The sequence below is a fragment of the Pinus tabuliformis genome, chromosome 2_2, assembly GCF_031772625.1.
Source record: "Pinus tabuliformis cultivar Carrire ecotype Pingquan chromosome 2_2, CPIR1, whole genome shotgun sequence".
NCBI classification, from domain to species: Eukaryota; Viridiplantae; Streptophyta; class Pinopsida; order Pinales; family Pinaceae; genus Pinus; species Pinus tabuliformis.
In genome coordinates, this window is record NC_142300.1 from 898,076,382 (window position 1) to 898,090,711 (window position 14,330).

The following is a 14,330-nucleotide window of genomic DNA, read 5'->3' on the forward strand; positions in this document are numbered from 1 at the left end:
ATTTCAAATGCTTGTTAAATGATCAAGTTGTAGTTGCAAAGAACAACTCAAACTGGGTGATACCAAAACAAAATAATTTAGTATTTCCAAGACAAAATAACATTACTGATGTATCTTTGGATTCCATGAAAACAAAGCAATTTGATGTATTGAAATGATATTAGGAGATTAGTAAAGAGGATCAAATTAAGTGATGTTATGGCCATACCATTGTATCCATTTACGCTTCGAGCGAAGAGACACAGCAACACCAAGAACATCGAGTGCCCTCCAAGAAAATGTAGTCCTTGTGGTTTGTAGAGAGTCTTCACACTCTAACATCGGGCTCTTCAAACCATCTCTGCACAAGGTCATTACAAATGTAAAAAATCAGCAAGACACAAATTTGGTAGTAAATATGACCAAAAGAAGAACTAGTGCAAACAATTTTCACAATCCTGTTTTTGAAACCAACATTATAATCTCCTTAGCATTATGATCAGCTGTCAGTGTTCTTCCCAAGTCAGCAAACTCAGCTCCGCCTTGAAAAAGTGTAATTGCATAAAAGGAATGTCGGTCTCATGCCAATAGGTCTCCTACGATGAATGCGTAGGAACCTAGTACAAAGACCATTTTTCTCTTCGCTTAGCTACCTAGGGCTTATTTCCATTTCCAAATATCAATAATTCTTTTCCAAGAAAACATAAAATAAGAATAAAATTTTACTATACTCTAAAAGGTGAAGATGTTGAAATCATGCCACAAAGTGAAAGGAAATCAAATATCTTTCCTCAAACCACCAAATATATAAAGAAAACAACAATAATTATAAAAATAAAACTAGATCTGTTGATCTATGCATGAAATAAGTCAAGCGACTAAAAAAATATGACCAAAATAAACCAAAAATTTCAAACTTGACAAAATCCTCTAAACAAGCAGCAAACAAACTGCTAAAATTTTCTAAGATATTAGAGCTAGACATCAACACAATTTCATGTACTTGAATAAGCCCATTGTTGCTTAGCGTTAGACTTCTTAAATTAGTTATTTATCATTTAATACTAGGACACTGTCTATGTGAAAAGAAATAGGTCCCAGCTTCATCAAATTTGACTTCATTTCAAATCAAAGATCAAATCCAAAGAACACTAACTCGTTACTCTTGGATGGTACTAATGTTAAATACACAAAATAACAAAAAATAAAGATATGATAAAAAAGTAGACCTGCAAGATTATATTGGTCGAGTGTGACAGGGACACAAATAACTGAGACTAGAGAGATTTATAGAAGGCAGTAGTTACTATTGTGTGATTAGTGGTATGGTGGAGAGACCTACCAAGAAGGGACGTTGGTCTCGGAAAAGTATAGTAGGGAGATCCATAGAGCATTTATGTAAAAGGAAGATGAGAAGTGTCGTCTTCAAGTTGGTTTATGTTATGGTAGAATTTTGTTGGTGATAAGTGGTAACAAAACACTTACATCAATAGGTAAAAAGTAAATTCGAGGCATGAGTTGGACTGACTCATGTTATCTCATCCCTTAATGGTCCTAAGGACATGTGGGGACCCGAACAACTTAGTACCTAAAAGACTTGAAAACATGGCTGACAAATCACTGACAAGAAATGGCTAGCAAATGAAAAGAAATAGGTCCCAACCTCACCAAATCCAACTTTATTTCCTGTCACAAATAAGAAACAAACAATGTAATGATTAAATATGAAACATCAATCTTAAAATAACACACATCAAAATAATGTTGCTGCAATGTTACAATGAAAAATACAAATATAGAACCTATTTTTACCTGAAGTTGACATATAGTAATTTTGCATGATCAATGGAACATGTATACCAAAATAAGAGTCCTAGGGTAGTTCAATTTCCCAGTTCTCATCTTGGTCCTCATTTTCTAAATTGTGAACATGATCTTCTCTAAATGAACTGTCATTATGAGCCTCCAAAACATTATGTTCTATATCAAGTTCATTAGATAGATTTATTATATTGTTTTCTCCCCTTCTATCACAATCTGATCGCCAAAGAGTTAGCACTCTTTCATATGGAAAATTGTCAATGTCATACTTTGTTACATATAATCTTAAACATGTATCCACATGTTTATCAAGCTTGTTCCTCAACTTTGACTTCAAGAATGATAATGCACTAAACATTCTCTCATCCTCCACTGATCCCAAAATCATGGTTTGACACAAATCTGCTAATTTGAAATATTCTGATATGTTTTCTTGCAGGTATTGGCTAGCACTTAAAGTAGTCCATAATCTTGTTATAGCACCATTTTCATTAGGATTCTCCAAAAAAGGATATTGCTTCCACATTGTTTCAGCAAAGCGTCCACCTTGTTGATACAATTTTGATGAATCTAAAATACCTTCAATTTGTTCTCCATGTATCGAGACTTTCTTGCAAAAATGGTCTACTAAACATTTTAATCTTTTTTGAAAATCAGCTTTTAAAGTTCTTGGACATTGACAATTGTTCCAATATTGAGGGTATACCACACACATGGCCTCCAACAATTCATCTCGAGGAAATCGTTCTCTTATCTCTAATGATAGTGATCTTGCAATTTCTATCAAATTTTGTCTCACTGAAATCACAATATTATCAAATTGGTCTCTTGACACGGGGCAATCTTTGGTGATTCGTCCTGTCTTACTAATATAATGAAAGGGAACCATATACCCACGCACTGCGATACATAGTATCCCTTTTTCATCAAACGTCAAAAAAATTTCAGTATTTTCTATATTGATGATCTCAGTCCAACTTTTAAACTCTGGACCAGTAAAAGAGTCTGGCATCATATACAAATTATCCAATGCAAGACATGCTGACTTTCTTGCATTTGTGTATTCCGCAGTATACATTGTGCGATTCTGAGACATTTTCACGAGGACATTCATTTCATGTAGCATAGGAAGAATTCCAGCCAATGTCAATAATGTCTCTATATTAGTTAGTTGAAAAAGAAGATCTTGAGCTTTGTCTACATTATAGCGATTTTCATACATCAACCCTACCAAAGATTTGAACTCACTAAATAGTCTTTGAGCTGGTCCATTTAATGAGATCCATCTTGTATCAACATCTTTTAGTAGTTTTTTTCCATCCGTAATACCATCTGCAAATTGTTGAAACTCTAAATATCGTTTGGGACTACGAGAAAAGTATGCATGAGTCTCACGTACAAGATCTTCAACTTTTGAAACTGATGGAAACTTGCTTACTATTTTAAATGCAAGATTCATCCTATGAGCCATACAATGAATATTAAGCATATATGGTGAAGCTGATAGTTGTAGCCTAACACAAAGGCCATTCCTTTGTCCTTGCATTACCGCTGCTCCATCTGCTCCAACACATACCAACTTTTTTGCAATCATTAATTCATCCATACCACTTTCCTTCAATCCATTAAGAACAAGTTCATAAATATTTTCAGCTGTAGAAGTCTCTCTCATCTTATTAATCCCAAGTAGATAGGAATGTCTAATATGGTCATTAACCATATAAATGCTCATGCAAATCCATGAAGTATTATCTATAGCTGTAACCTCATCTAAAGACAATGCCAAAAACCTAGCATTTGCAATCTTCTCTTTCAAATCATCCTTTTCTACTTGAGCTAGATATCCTGCCCATCCCCAACCACTAGTTACAGACCAATGAGAAGATGGAAAGTTTGGCACTTGAAGAAAAGATAGTAATTTCATGTGATCTGGATAATCTGTCATAGGACGACCTTTAGATAAGATGTGAAATACAGTGCTCAATTGTATCGTCTTGGATAACAAATTTCTTTCCATCGTCTTTTCAAATAGAGATATGATGGTTCCTCCGTCCGCCTCAAGTTTCGTCTTACATAATAAATATTTTTTATATTCTTCTGCATATTCAACATGTCGACATTCCTCGGAAGATTTCCATCTAACAATAGATTTCTCTTTACCATTTACAATTTTCTTTTCATACACCTTTCCTGCATGCTTTTGTACCGTATCTAGCTTCATCTGAAATTTCACTTCCTTTTGAGTTTTCCAACTACACGCAATACATCTAACTTGTCGGAAAAGCTCTTTCTCATTTGTAGGAGGTATTTCTTCAATAAATGGAAAACTTGAGACCCAATTTTCTTGGAATCGTCTTCCTATGGCCCACTGGCCTCTTTTCCTTTTCCGCGAATGGATTGTGTCACTTTCTAAGGAAAAATCTTTAACATTTTCATCACCAATTTCTGTTGAAACTGCATTTATCTCACCCTGACCACTTGAGGAACCTATTTCTTCATCCATCGTATGGATATCAAATGCATTTCCACAAGAGTTAACCTCTCTCTCAGTAACAGATTGTTCAAAGGAGCTTGAATCATGAAGAGGATGTGTATTTTTGGATGGAGCCTTTTGAAAGTATGCTAATACATCTGTTTGCCTTGATGGTTTCTTCCCATGATTATCTTTTGACATCTCACTAAATATTCCACAAGTAAAATTTCCAATCGATCTGCAAACCTGCATCAATAGTTTTCAAGCGTTGAGATATGCTTCATATAAATTCACTTGTTCATAGAAAATAGAATTATACTTTGCAAAATAATTGTTGAGTCAACATTGAAAGAACATATATCAGAAATTGAATTTTGAGGCAAAATGGAATTTCACAAAAATTATTTAACAATGATAATGGGAAACTATTAAATTTTAAGACATAAAATATAATAATTCATTTGTATAACATTGAAACAACATCACTTTATTTGAATTATTCCTAATTTCCTACAGAAGTTGGTTGACGGATTCAGGACCTGGTCCCCTCCTCCCAAGCTAGCTTACAGTATGTCTACCATGCCCAAAACTCAAAAGCTAATGCTAAGCCAAATGAAAGGGTATTGCTACCTGAGGAAGAAATTTGAACAACCAGAAATCTAAGTATGGAAAGGGTAGAGCCTCCATCCCTTAGCATGTGAAAAATAAATGGTCAAAATATAATAAGATGGAAAGCTTAATTTGGAAGTCTTGACAGGGTCAAGGAAAGCCACTATTACTTCCACATCAAGAGGTTTGTTTAGAGAAAAGCTCATCTACTGAAAGTCAAGGCTTCTTTCTGACCAATCACTAGCCTTCGGAAGATGAGACTTCAAGAGAAACAATCAAGTCTGAAGATATAGGAGTTGATGAATGCCATTGCTCAGTTGGCTTGGCATTCTCTGTTTTATAAATCAAACAGTGTAAGCGGAACTATTTTGAGGAGTGCAGAAGGTTTAAGCATGTCTAGTTCCAGTTTTTCCATTTTGCAGCATTCTCAGAAATTTTATAGTCTGGAGTATCAAAGAAAGTTATCTCAGGAATGTTCTCAACTATGATCAAAAGTCTAAAGACCTACCTGTTTTTACTGACATCTAAGTGACAACAATTTTCTCATGTAATTCTTCTTAAAGCCGAATGTTTCAAGGGGTTGTGCTCCAAGTGGGCTATTAGAGCCTGCCAACCCACAACTTCAATGATCAAAATATTCTAGGCAATACAGTTAGTACAGAAGAAATATATTTTATAGATATAGTATCATCGTTCAATACCTGCCAACAAAAAAATTTAAGCCTGACCAACTTGTAGGATGCTGCAAGTCAAGACTCAAATTGAAAGGTTGTCCTGCCTTTATTACAAAGTTCTATCTAATTTTGTAGCATAAGATATAAGGCTGAGAAACAATGTAGATAAGGCAAGATAATTTTATTTAAGTCTAAATAAAGCCTGACAGATAGGTAAATGGGACTACAAAGTACAACTAGTGATGCTAATATGTAGGGGAACCCTTATATGGTCTGGTTAAGAATTTAGAAAAATATTCAAATTCTACTCGGACTGTGGTAGGTATCCTAGGTTTATATCCTTAGTTAAATTTCAATATCTTTTTTCTAAACAACTTAGTTTTGACTTCGTCTTTGATTTTCCATATGCTTCTCTACCAGCATACTGGCTCCCCTTGTGTTTTCTCTGTGAGCACTGCTTTGTAACCAAGCTTTGCTGTGTAGCCGACTGAATCAAGGTTGTTAGACCAATTTAATTCATCCTCCTTATCTCTAATTTTGATTGTACTTAGTTGCAACAATGCAATATGTTAAGTTGTTAACATAGCCAACTCGATTGTCAAACGAATATCCTTCCAAACCTGTTGACCTTGCTGATATCTAGTGTTGTTTCTGCATGGTGGTCAAATTTGGATCCACAATATCAGCTTGATTGTGTGCCATTGTTATGCAGGGTCTCAATAGTTTCTTCATTAATCTCCTGGAGCCTTTTAAATTTATCATCGGCATGTATCTAGATGTGTTGGGAGTTATCATCGGCATGTTCAATCTACTTTATAAGTGAAGAAAATAAGTAATTGGCTCACTACTTAACATGGAATTGATAAATACCATGTAAAAATAATCTTATAAATATTAGAAAATATTTAATTCATTTTATATTTAGTTGACATGTACCACTTAAAACAAAAATATAATAATAGTTTAATACAAGTTATTACTAAACTATGTAGACATCTATTTTAAATAGCATAATTTTATATCAAATTTAGCATTTTTCTTATATGTTGATTAAAATATTTGAACATTAACATATATATGTATAAAACCTTCAAACATATTAATAGGTACTTTCTAATTAATGATATGGGGAAATTTGCAATTCAATTAATGTTTGATTATGCTTTAAAAAATATTAATAACAAAAATAATTCAATGTACACATAGATAGATAGATAAACAATCATACTTCTACTTTTTGAAAATTTTTAATAACAAGGGGAATTAAATCTCTCTCTTCCTCTCTCTATAAGAAACAGAGATAGTTCTAACATTTTGAAAAATTTTAATATCAAAAATAATCAAATATGTCTATATATATGATGGGCATGTATTAACATTTTATAAGTGTGCTTATGAAAACCAACATAGATGCATTTGAACTATGTATCCACTAAGTAATGAGATGGATCGAATCTCTTGAATTGCAAACCTCTCTTTAAGTTTTGCACTCTAAAAGATATTTGCTATCTTAAAAGTTTTGATGCTACTAGTCTCTTGGTAGATACACAACTAAAATGAAACTATGTTAGTTAATATGTTCAATCTTTATTCATAAAATTATAGATGGAATAATAGTGAGCCCATAAATTCATAAAATGTCACACAAGTTAAATCCATTGAAAATCTTACTAAAACCAGAAAATCAAATCAAAGAGAAAAACTGGTCATAACGTTTACTATCATTTTTTATCCTCAATAATGTTTCTATTAATTTTAGTTAGATTAACCAAGTTTATAGTGAAAATAAACAAATCATGAATTGAATTGCGCTCCTTCATCTCCAAATAATCACACAAGTTAAATCCATTAAAAATCTTACTACAACCAGAAAATCAAATCAAGGAAAAAAACTGGTCATAATGTTTACTATCATTTTTAATCCTCAATAATGTTTCTATTAATTTTAGTTAGATTAACCAAGTTTATAGTGAAAATAAAGAAATAAGGAATTGAATTGCGCTCCTTCATCTCCAAATATTCAATATCTCTTCTTAGATATTGTAACTCCACAAGGTATACTGACTTGATATTTGTTTGACCAGCTCTACTGCTTTGATATTTGTTTTGCAATGTATGCCATACATCGATTTTGTAGCTTTCAAAAAAATGAAGTCCCGCATTGCCGTTTATATAAGACAAAAGGCTTTAGTGTATTTCTTCCTATTCTCTTTTACTATATTCCTCTCAGCTTGAGTAAGTCCATAAATGCAGCATGAACTACAGCATGCAGAAATCTATTTCCAAATAACTTCAGAGAAATGATTAATTTTCATCTTGATATGCTAAATATCATACATTCTATCATAATTGTTGATATCAAACCGTGGAATTTTTGTCTATGTACTACTGTTCACATTGCTATCCATCTCAAGCAAACTCAAAAAAAAATAAAAAACCTAAAATCCCCTTAAACCTGCTCTGATACCGGTCTCTAAATAAAACCAAGTATACAGTAAAATAACAGAGTAAACCCAAACAGAGTATAAAATCAAAGGATTCTAAAGTATACAGTAAAATAATAGAGTAAACCAGAACAGAGTATAAAATCAAAGGATTCTAAATCTGTTATATATGTGAATAAATTGAGAGACATAATACTGAGGAAATAAGCATCTCTCAGGTGAGCTTAGTCTAATCTGAAGAGTGTCTGCACAGGACACTATTACTGAATCAATCAGACTATTCATAAATATATAAAATTACCAATATGTTGAAGACTTAGAACAACTTTCTTATAAATAAGAATTAAGAACTAAATATGATACATAATGTCAATCAACAACTAATCTAAAACACCCTATATTTCTCTATTATTTGAAATAACCAAATAAATTTAAAAGGCTCCAAACACAATATTGAACTAATCTAGAAGACTTAGAAGAGATCGGCATCCTCTGATGGGGCTTTTTTCATTTCTAGACCAGTAGCAAAAAATATACTTAGAGACCAGCATCCTCTGATGGGGCTTCTTTCATTTCTAGACCAGTTTCCTTAGAAGATAATCAAGGAAAACAAGAATAGCTCATATTCCTTGAGGCAGGTGAAATAGGGCCTACAAAATCAATACCCTTTCTTGAAAAGGGCCTGGCTAGAACTAGCTGCAAGGGAGTAGCACCTGTCTTTTGAAAATTTTCCCATTCTCTAGACATAATCACATGACCATGCGTACTTTTCTATAGCTCTGAAAACAGATGGCCAACAGTATGCACTTTGTGTGTAGTCTTTTGGGCTGCAAAATGTCTTTCAGAAAGGTCTCCATGGCATATGCTCAAAACGTGATAGATCTCATCCTCTCTTTCACATCTCTGCAGAACATAATCAATATCTTGTTTGTACAAGCTCCTGGAAATTCAAGGCAGCACTTTGTTTCACCAATGATCTGTGATCATTTTCAAAAAAGGTTGTGGCAACACCCCACCAACACCAAAGTTATCTATATCAGCGAACCATGGTGTCCTTTTGCTGATTGAAAACAGGTGCACTCCAGGACCATATCAGGGTTCCCTTCTACTCAATTCACTGACTATGATAGATGATCTACAATTATGTTATCTTTCTGAGATTATCTTGGATGTCTAAATTGAACTCCTGAAACAGTACTCAATAGCGGATGATGCATGAGGTGGTGGTGGTCTTATTCATCTAGAACTTGATTGTTGAATGTTTGATGAGTGGTCAAAATAGATAAGGAAATATTTTTTGGTTGACTTAGCACCTCCGATCAATACAATGAAGCTGCAATTTCTTTATTTTGGATATTGAATAAATAAAAAACCCTGCCATTCTATGAGAGAAACCTTTGGTTAAAACCCCAGAAGTGGGGGTTGTTTATTTTGCCAATATTAGATAAAACTTACACTTGGGCCTACCTATTTCTCATAAGCATTGGAACACACATTATCATGGGGATATTGAATAAATAAAAAACCCTTCCATTCTATGAGAGAACCCTTTGGTTAAAATGCCAAGAGTGGGGGTTGTTTATTCTGCCAATATTAGATAAAACTTACACTTCCTACCTATTTCTCATAAGCATTGGCACACACATTATCATGGGGATAGTGAATAAATAAAAAACACTGCCATTCTATGAGAGAACCCTTTGGTTAAAATGCCACGAGTGTGGGTTGTTTATTCTACCAATATTAGATGAAACTTACACCTGGATCTGCCCATTTCTCATAAGCATTGGCACACATATTATCATGGGTATGAGCATGTCATTGGAGGACTTGAACCTTAGTGGGAGTAATAACAACACCTTGCTTTCATTGACTTGGCAAGCCACCAATGACAACAAATGAATTTTTATTTGAGATATGTTGCATATATTACTTCGAAGGTCAAATCACTACATACAAGAATTTCTTTTATCACATGATATTCCAAGATATAGATAATCCTTCAACTCAGGTATGCCATCAAATTAGATATGCCTATGGAGGGTCATGAAAACCTGAAAAAGTCAAACGTCCAAGAATTCTTAAGGTTCCACAGATCAACAAAAATAAGGCTGGTTTTTTTTTACAATGCCTATCAAGGAACTCCAAGGAAATGTGAAACTAGTAGCATTTTGTATTTAATCGAAAAACGTTATGTTTCTTTCAAGTATGCAACAGACCAGAGGACTAATAATAGAGCTGAGTTTTACACTTTATGGTTACTTCTGAAATGTGCAACTTAAAAAGGAATTGATGGTCTCTAAGATATGGGGGATCAAAACTGATTATAGATTGGGCAAATGGAAGAAGCCATATTGAAAATCTGGTGCTTATTCTAACCATAAACAGGATTTCAGAGGTAAGAATGAAGTTTGCAGAAATTATCTATTTTCATGCCTATGGAGAATTCAATGAACATATTGTCTAAGTAAGAATTGTCAATGCAGAAAGGGCCACTGCCAGAAAAGGAATTTAAGGGTAAAGTTACCCCAGTTAGAACTATGCAATAATTGCGTTGCCTAGTGAATGAAGTTTTTATACTTTTTGAGGGACCCGTAGCATCATCATCATTTGGACTGGAGTATTTGTGCTTGGCTGGGCTATTAATGGAAGCAGGGGGTTTACAGAAGGCCCTTGTTTATTATAAGGGGGCAATCAGGTTGAAGCCTATATTTGGATGTTCAATTGAGCCAAGGAAATGTATTAAAGGCTATGAGAGAGCTTCAAGATGTAATTTTGCGCTACCAACCAACAATCCAATTGTGTATTGACTATCTATTTGCCTTCGGGTATTTATCCAACGCTTTTTATGAACAAGAGTTGGCATTACCACTCTAGAAATATTCTATCATCCTGGACTCCATCTTTTTGGAGGTATAGAATAACCTGGGTGATGCATTGAAAATTTATGGGGAAAGTGGACGAAGAAATTTCTTGTTACCAGAACTACCTTCAAATTTAGGAAAATCATCCTCAGGCTCTGACAAATTCTAGGGGTATTTATATGGAATGGAATATGGTAAATTTGGTTGCTGCTCCTTTTTGTGGGATCCAACTGATATATAATGCAGGGGATGTCAAAGGTTCTCAAACAGTTTCCTTCAATTTTCCAAATGATAAGAAAACAATAAACGAGGTGGGAATTGCCATGGTCATGCTCAAAAATGTTGCAGAGGCTAAATTGAGGTCTATTGCAGGTACATGCATTTCTGAAGAACAAAACCAATATGTGGATTCTGAATCCATGTTCACACATATGGTTTTCAAAGAACATTGTCATGGGATTAAGCTTTCCAATAACAAGCAGTCACTTGAGAATAGAACAAAAGGATAACTTCTTATAGCTCCAGATGAAGATGCACTGAATGTTTTGGCAAACTTCATGGCTAATGAACAATGATATGTTGTATAAATTCTACATATTTACAACGTAGAACCAGATTATATTAACACAACATTGGTAACTGTCTTCCATAATTTTATAAGGGAGGATTTTGGTGACATTGTTGTATTCTTAATGAGGCAAGAGAGAATTGAAAGACTCCTGCAAAAGTAGGCTACACATTTGTTTGAGAAAATACCACAATTATCTGTTGTTGTCGGAGTAGAAAATTGCCTTGGGATAATGGAGGTCCTTCCAAGTCCATGGTTGAACTCATTTCCACCAGCTATTCTGTGCTTATAGATACTACTCCAAGGGAACATAGCCTGGTCATTTCACATCCAAAGTTAACAATCGTGCAAAAAGAATCTTCAGACATAGAGCTGGATTTTGCAAATCTGAGTTTTGAGGTAGTCTCACAACTGGTAGGTTGGTTCGATGAACTAGCCAATGAGATTAATTCAAGTAGAAGGCCAATTAGTATACTTGATAATGAAGATCTTCAGACAACTAATCCTTATATAAAAAGTCTAGTGCGCCAGGTGGATGAGAATTGTCTTTCACTGACATTAGATTGGCCTAGTCCTAATGCCATTAATAGAATGAGGCAGCCGAGAATGGAAGAAGAACGAATAAGGCAATGGAACATCAGTTTCATTGTTTTCATGACCAAAGCAGATGGTAAGGCAGCCGAGGATGAAATGCAAGAGTTTAGCTAGGGTGAATTGGTTACACTTCCTTTCCAAGACGATGAGCATCAAATGAACATGATCGACACCATGGCAATGTGTGTGGTTGATTGTAGTTGTGCTTATAAGCAAGAAATAATGGGAAGGGGACGTGACCTTCAATTGATGAATTTCTTAGTTGACCTTAGATTAAAGGAGCATACATACTACATTTTTCCGACCTATTCATTTTCTCAAGAAAAACTACTTCAAACACCGTAGACAAGGCTTTTCACCATGGTAACTGAAAGTGGACAATGGATACCACCACTTTTATCCCAACAGGAAGGCATGAGAAGTCTAGAAAAGGAGAAAGGTTGTAGTGCAACTTATACTGCTGGAAAGAGTGGGTGGGTTGATCTAGAGCGCTCCTCAATTGACAAACAAAAAGGCGGATTTGAAGACACATTGAAAGCCTTCACCCTGGAAAGAAATCAGATAAAAGAAGCTATGGATTTTTCCTTGGATAACATTGATGCCTCAAGGTTTGATGAGACTTGTGCATTATTGTGGGATATAGATACTTCTGTAAAGATGGGAAAATTTCCATATTCAAATACTTCTAGTGAATCTGACCCGAACAACAAAGATGACATTGTCTTAATTGATTCTGTAAGGGTAATTTTGTGGATAATAAGGAGAAATCTAATATTGGGAATGGAAACGCTTCTAGAGTCTATGGATGCCAAGCAAGGCTACGAGGAAATTTTGTTGCATGCTCAATCTGCTCACATGCTTCACTCTGGAATAAAACCAAGTTCAAATTTTGATCATACTATGTATGAAGATGTTATAGTCAAAGATATTATTTTGTGTTTGAAAGCAGCAAGCGAAGAGCAGTGGGAACAAATTGAGTGTGCAATCGATGATGGTACTGGGATTAACTTTCGATATGCACATGGATGGACTTTCTTTCATTGGACTGCAGATTCTTAAGGAAATTCTACTATTCATAGGGCATTGTGTGACCATCGTTACCAAGAATTAGCTGAAGTAGTTATTTCAATGGGCAAAGGAGATTTATCAACACAAGAACCACAATAGTAGTATAGTACGCTGTAGAATTTCTTCCATCAGAGATTATTAGGGACAGAAATATCATTTCATATTAACTTGAGCTCACAATATGATACACCAAAATTATGTGACAAGGCCACTCGATGCATATGTTTGCGATTTCCTATGTTGAAGGTTCCAACAATCATTGCCGGCACCAACTGCTCTGGCCCTTATCACCGCAAGAAACAATATGATGTATTGTGCCAAAGAAGCACAACATATTCAGCGAATTGAAATTTGAAATTAACCTATCATCTGATAAAATAACCCTGAAAATAAAAATGACCGCGTATTTTGACATTAAACACCCAAGAACACATCTGGATTGCACAAAAATGAGCACAATCTACAGCTATAAGAAAGCTAACAGAATGAAAGGGAACACCAAAGGAAAAAGAAACGGACATTTAACGAAATAGGCGTGATATAAGCAACAGATAAAACAGCAATGACCAGAAAGTTACTGCAAAAATGGTGCAGATCACGGCTACTTATCCCATGCTTGAATATCAGCAGAGTTAATATACCTTTTACACAAACATGAGAATAAAGGGGCCTAATTTCTCGCGCTCAGCCAACAAGAGTACCGACTGTTGTTGTTGCTGCTGCAGTGGCATGAGCCATTCAAATCCAAGAAACAATGGATACCGAAACCAGAGAAGAATAAGCAGATTGAAATCTGAAAATGCAAGAATATCCCACCGAAACTGCTGCTGCTAGATTTGTGAACTAGGATGAAAAAACCTATTTCAAAACCATTTTTATACAAGAACCCAGGGAGCCATATACACCAAAACAGCGGGCTAAATCCGTCAAAATAGGGAGCCGCCCTCCATTTCAAAATAAATCTAACATCCCATGACCAAATCAACCCTCACAAACCACTCCCGGGACCAAATCGACCCTCACAAACCACTCCCAAACCAGAAAATCCAAACTGTAAATCAAAATGGGGGCGATTTTGATCAAATACGATTCCACAAATATCAAAATGGGGCTATTTTGATCAAATACAATTCGGTTAGTTTATCCTCCCTGGGCTAAAATAAAAAAATTAATTAATTTTTAAATAAAATATGGGCTAATTATATAAAAAAAAAATATTATTTTAATTAAAAATTC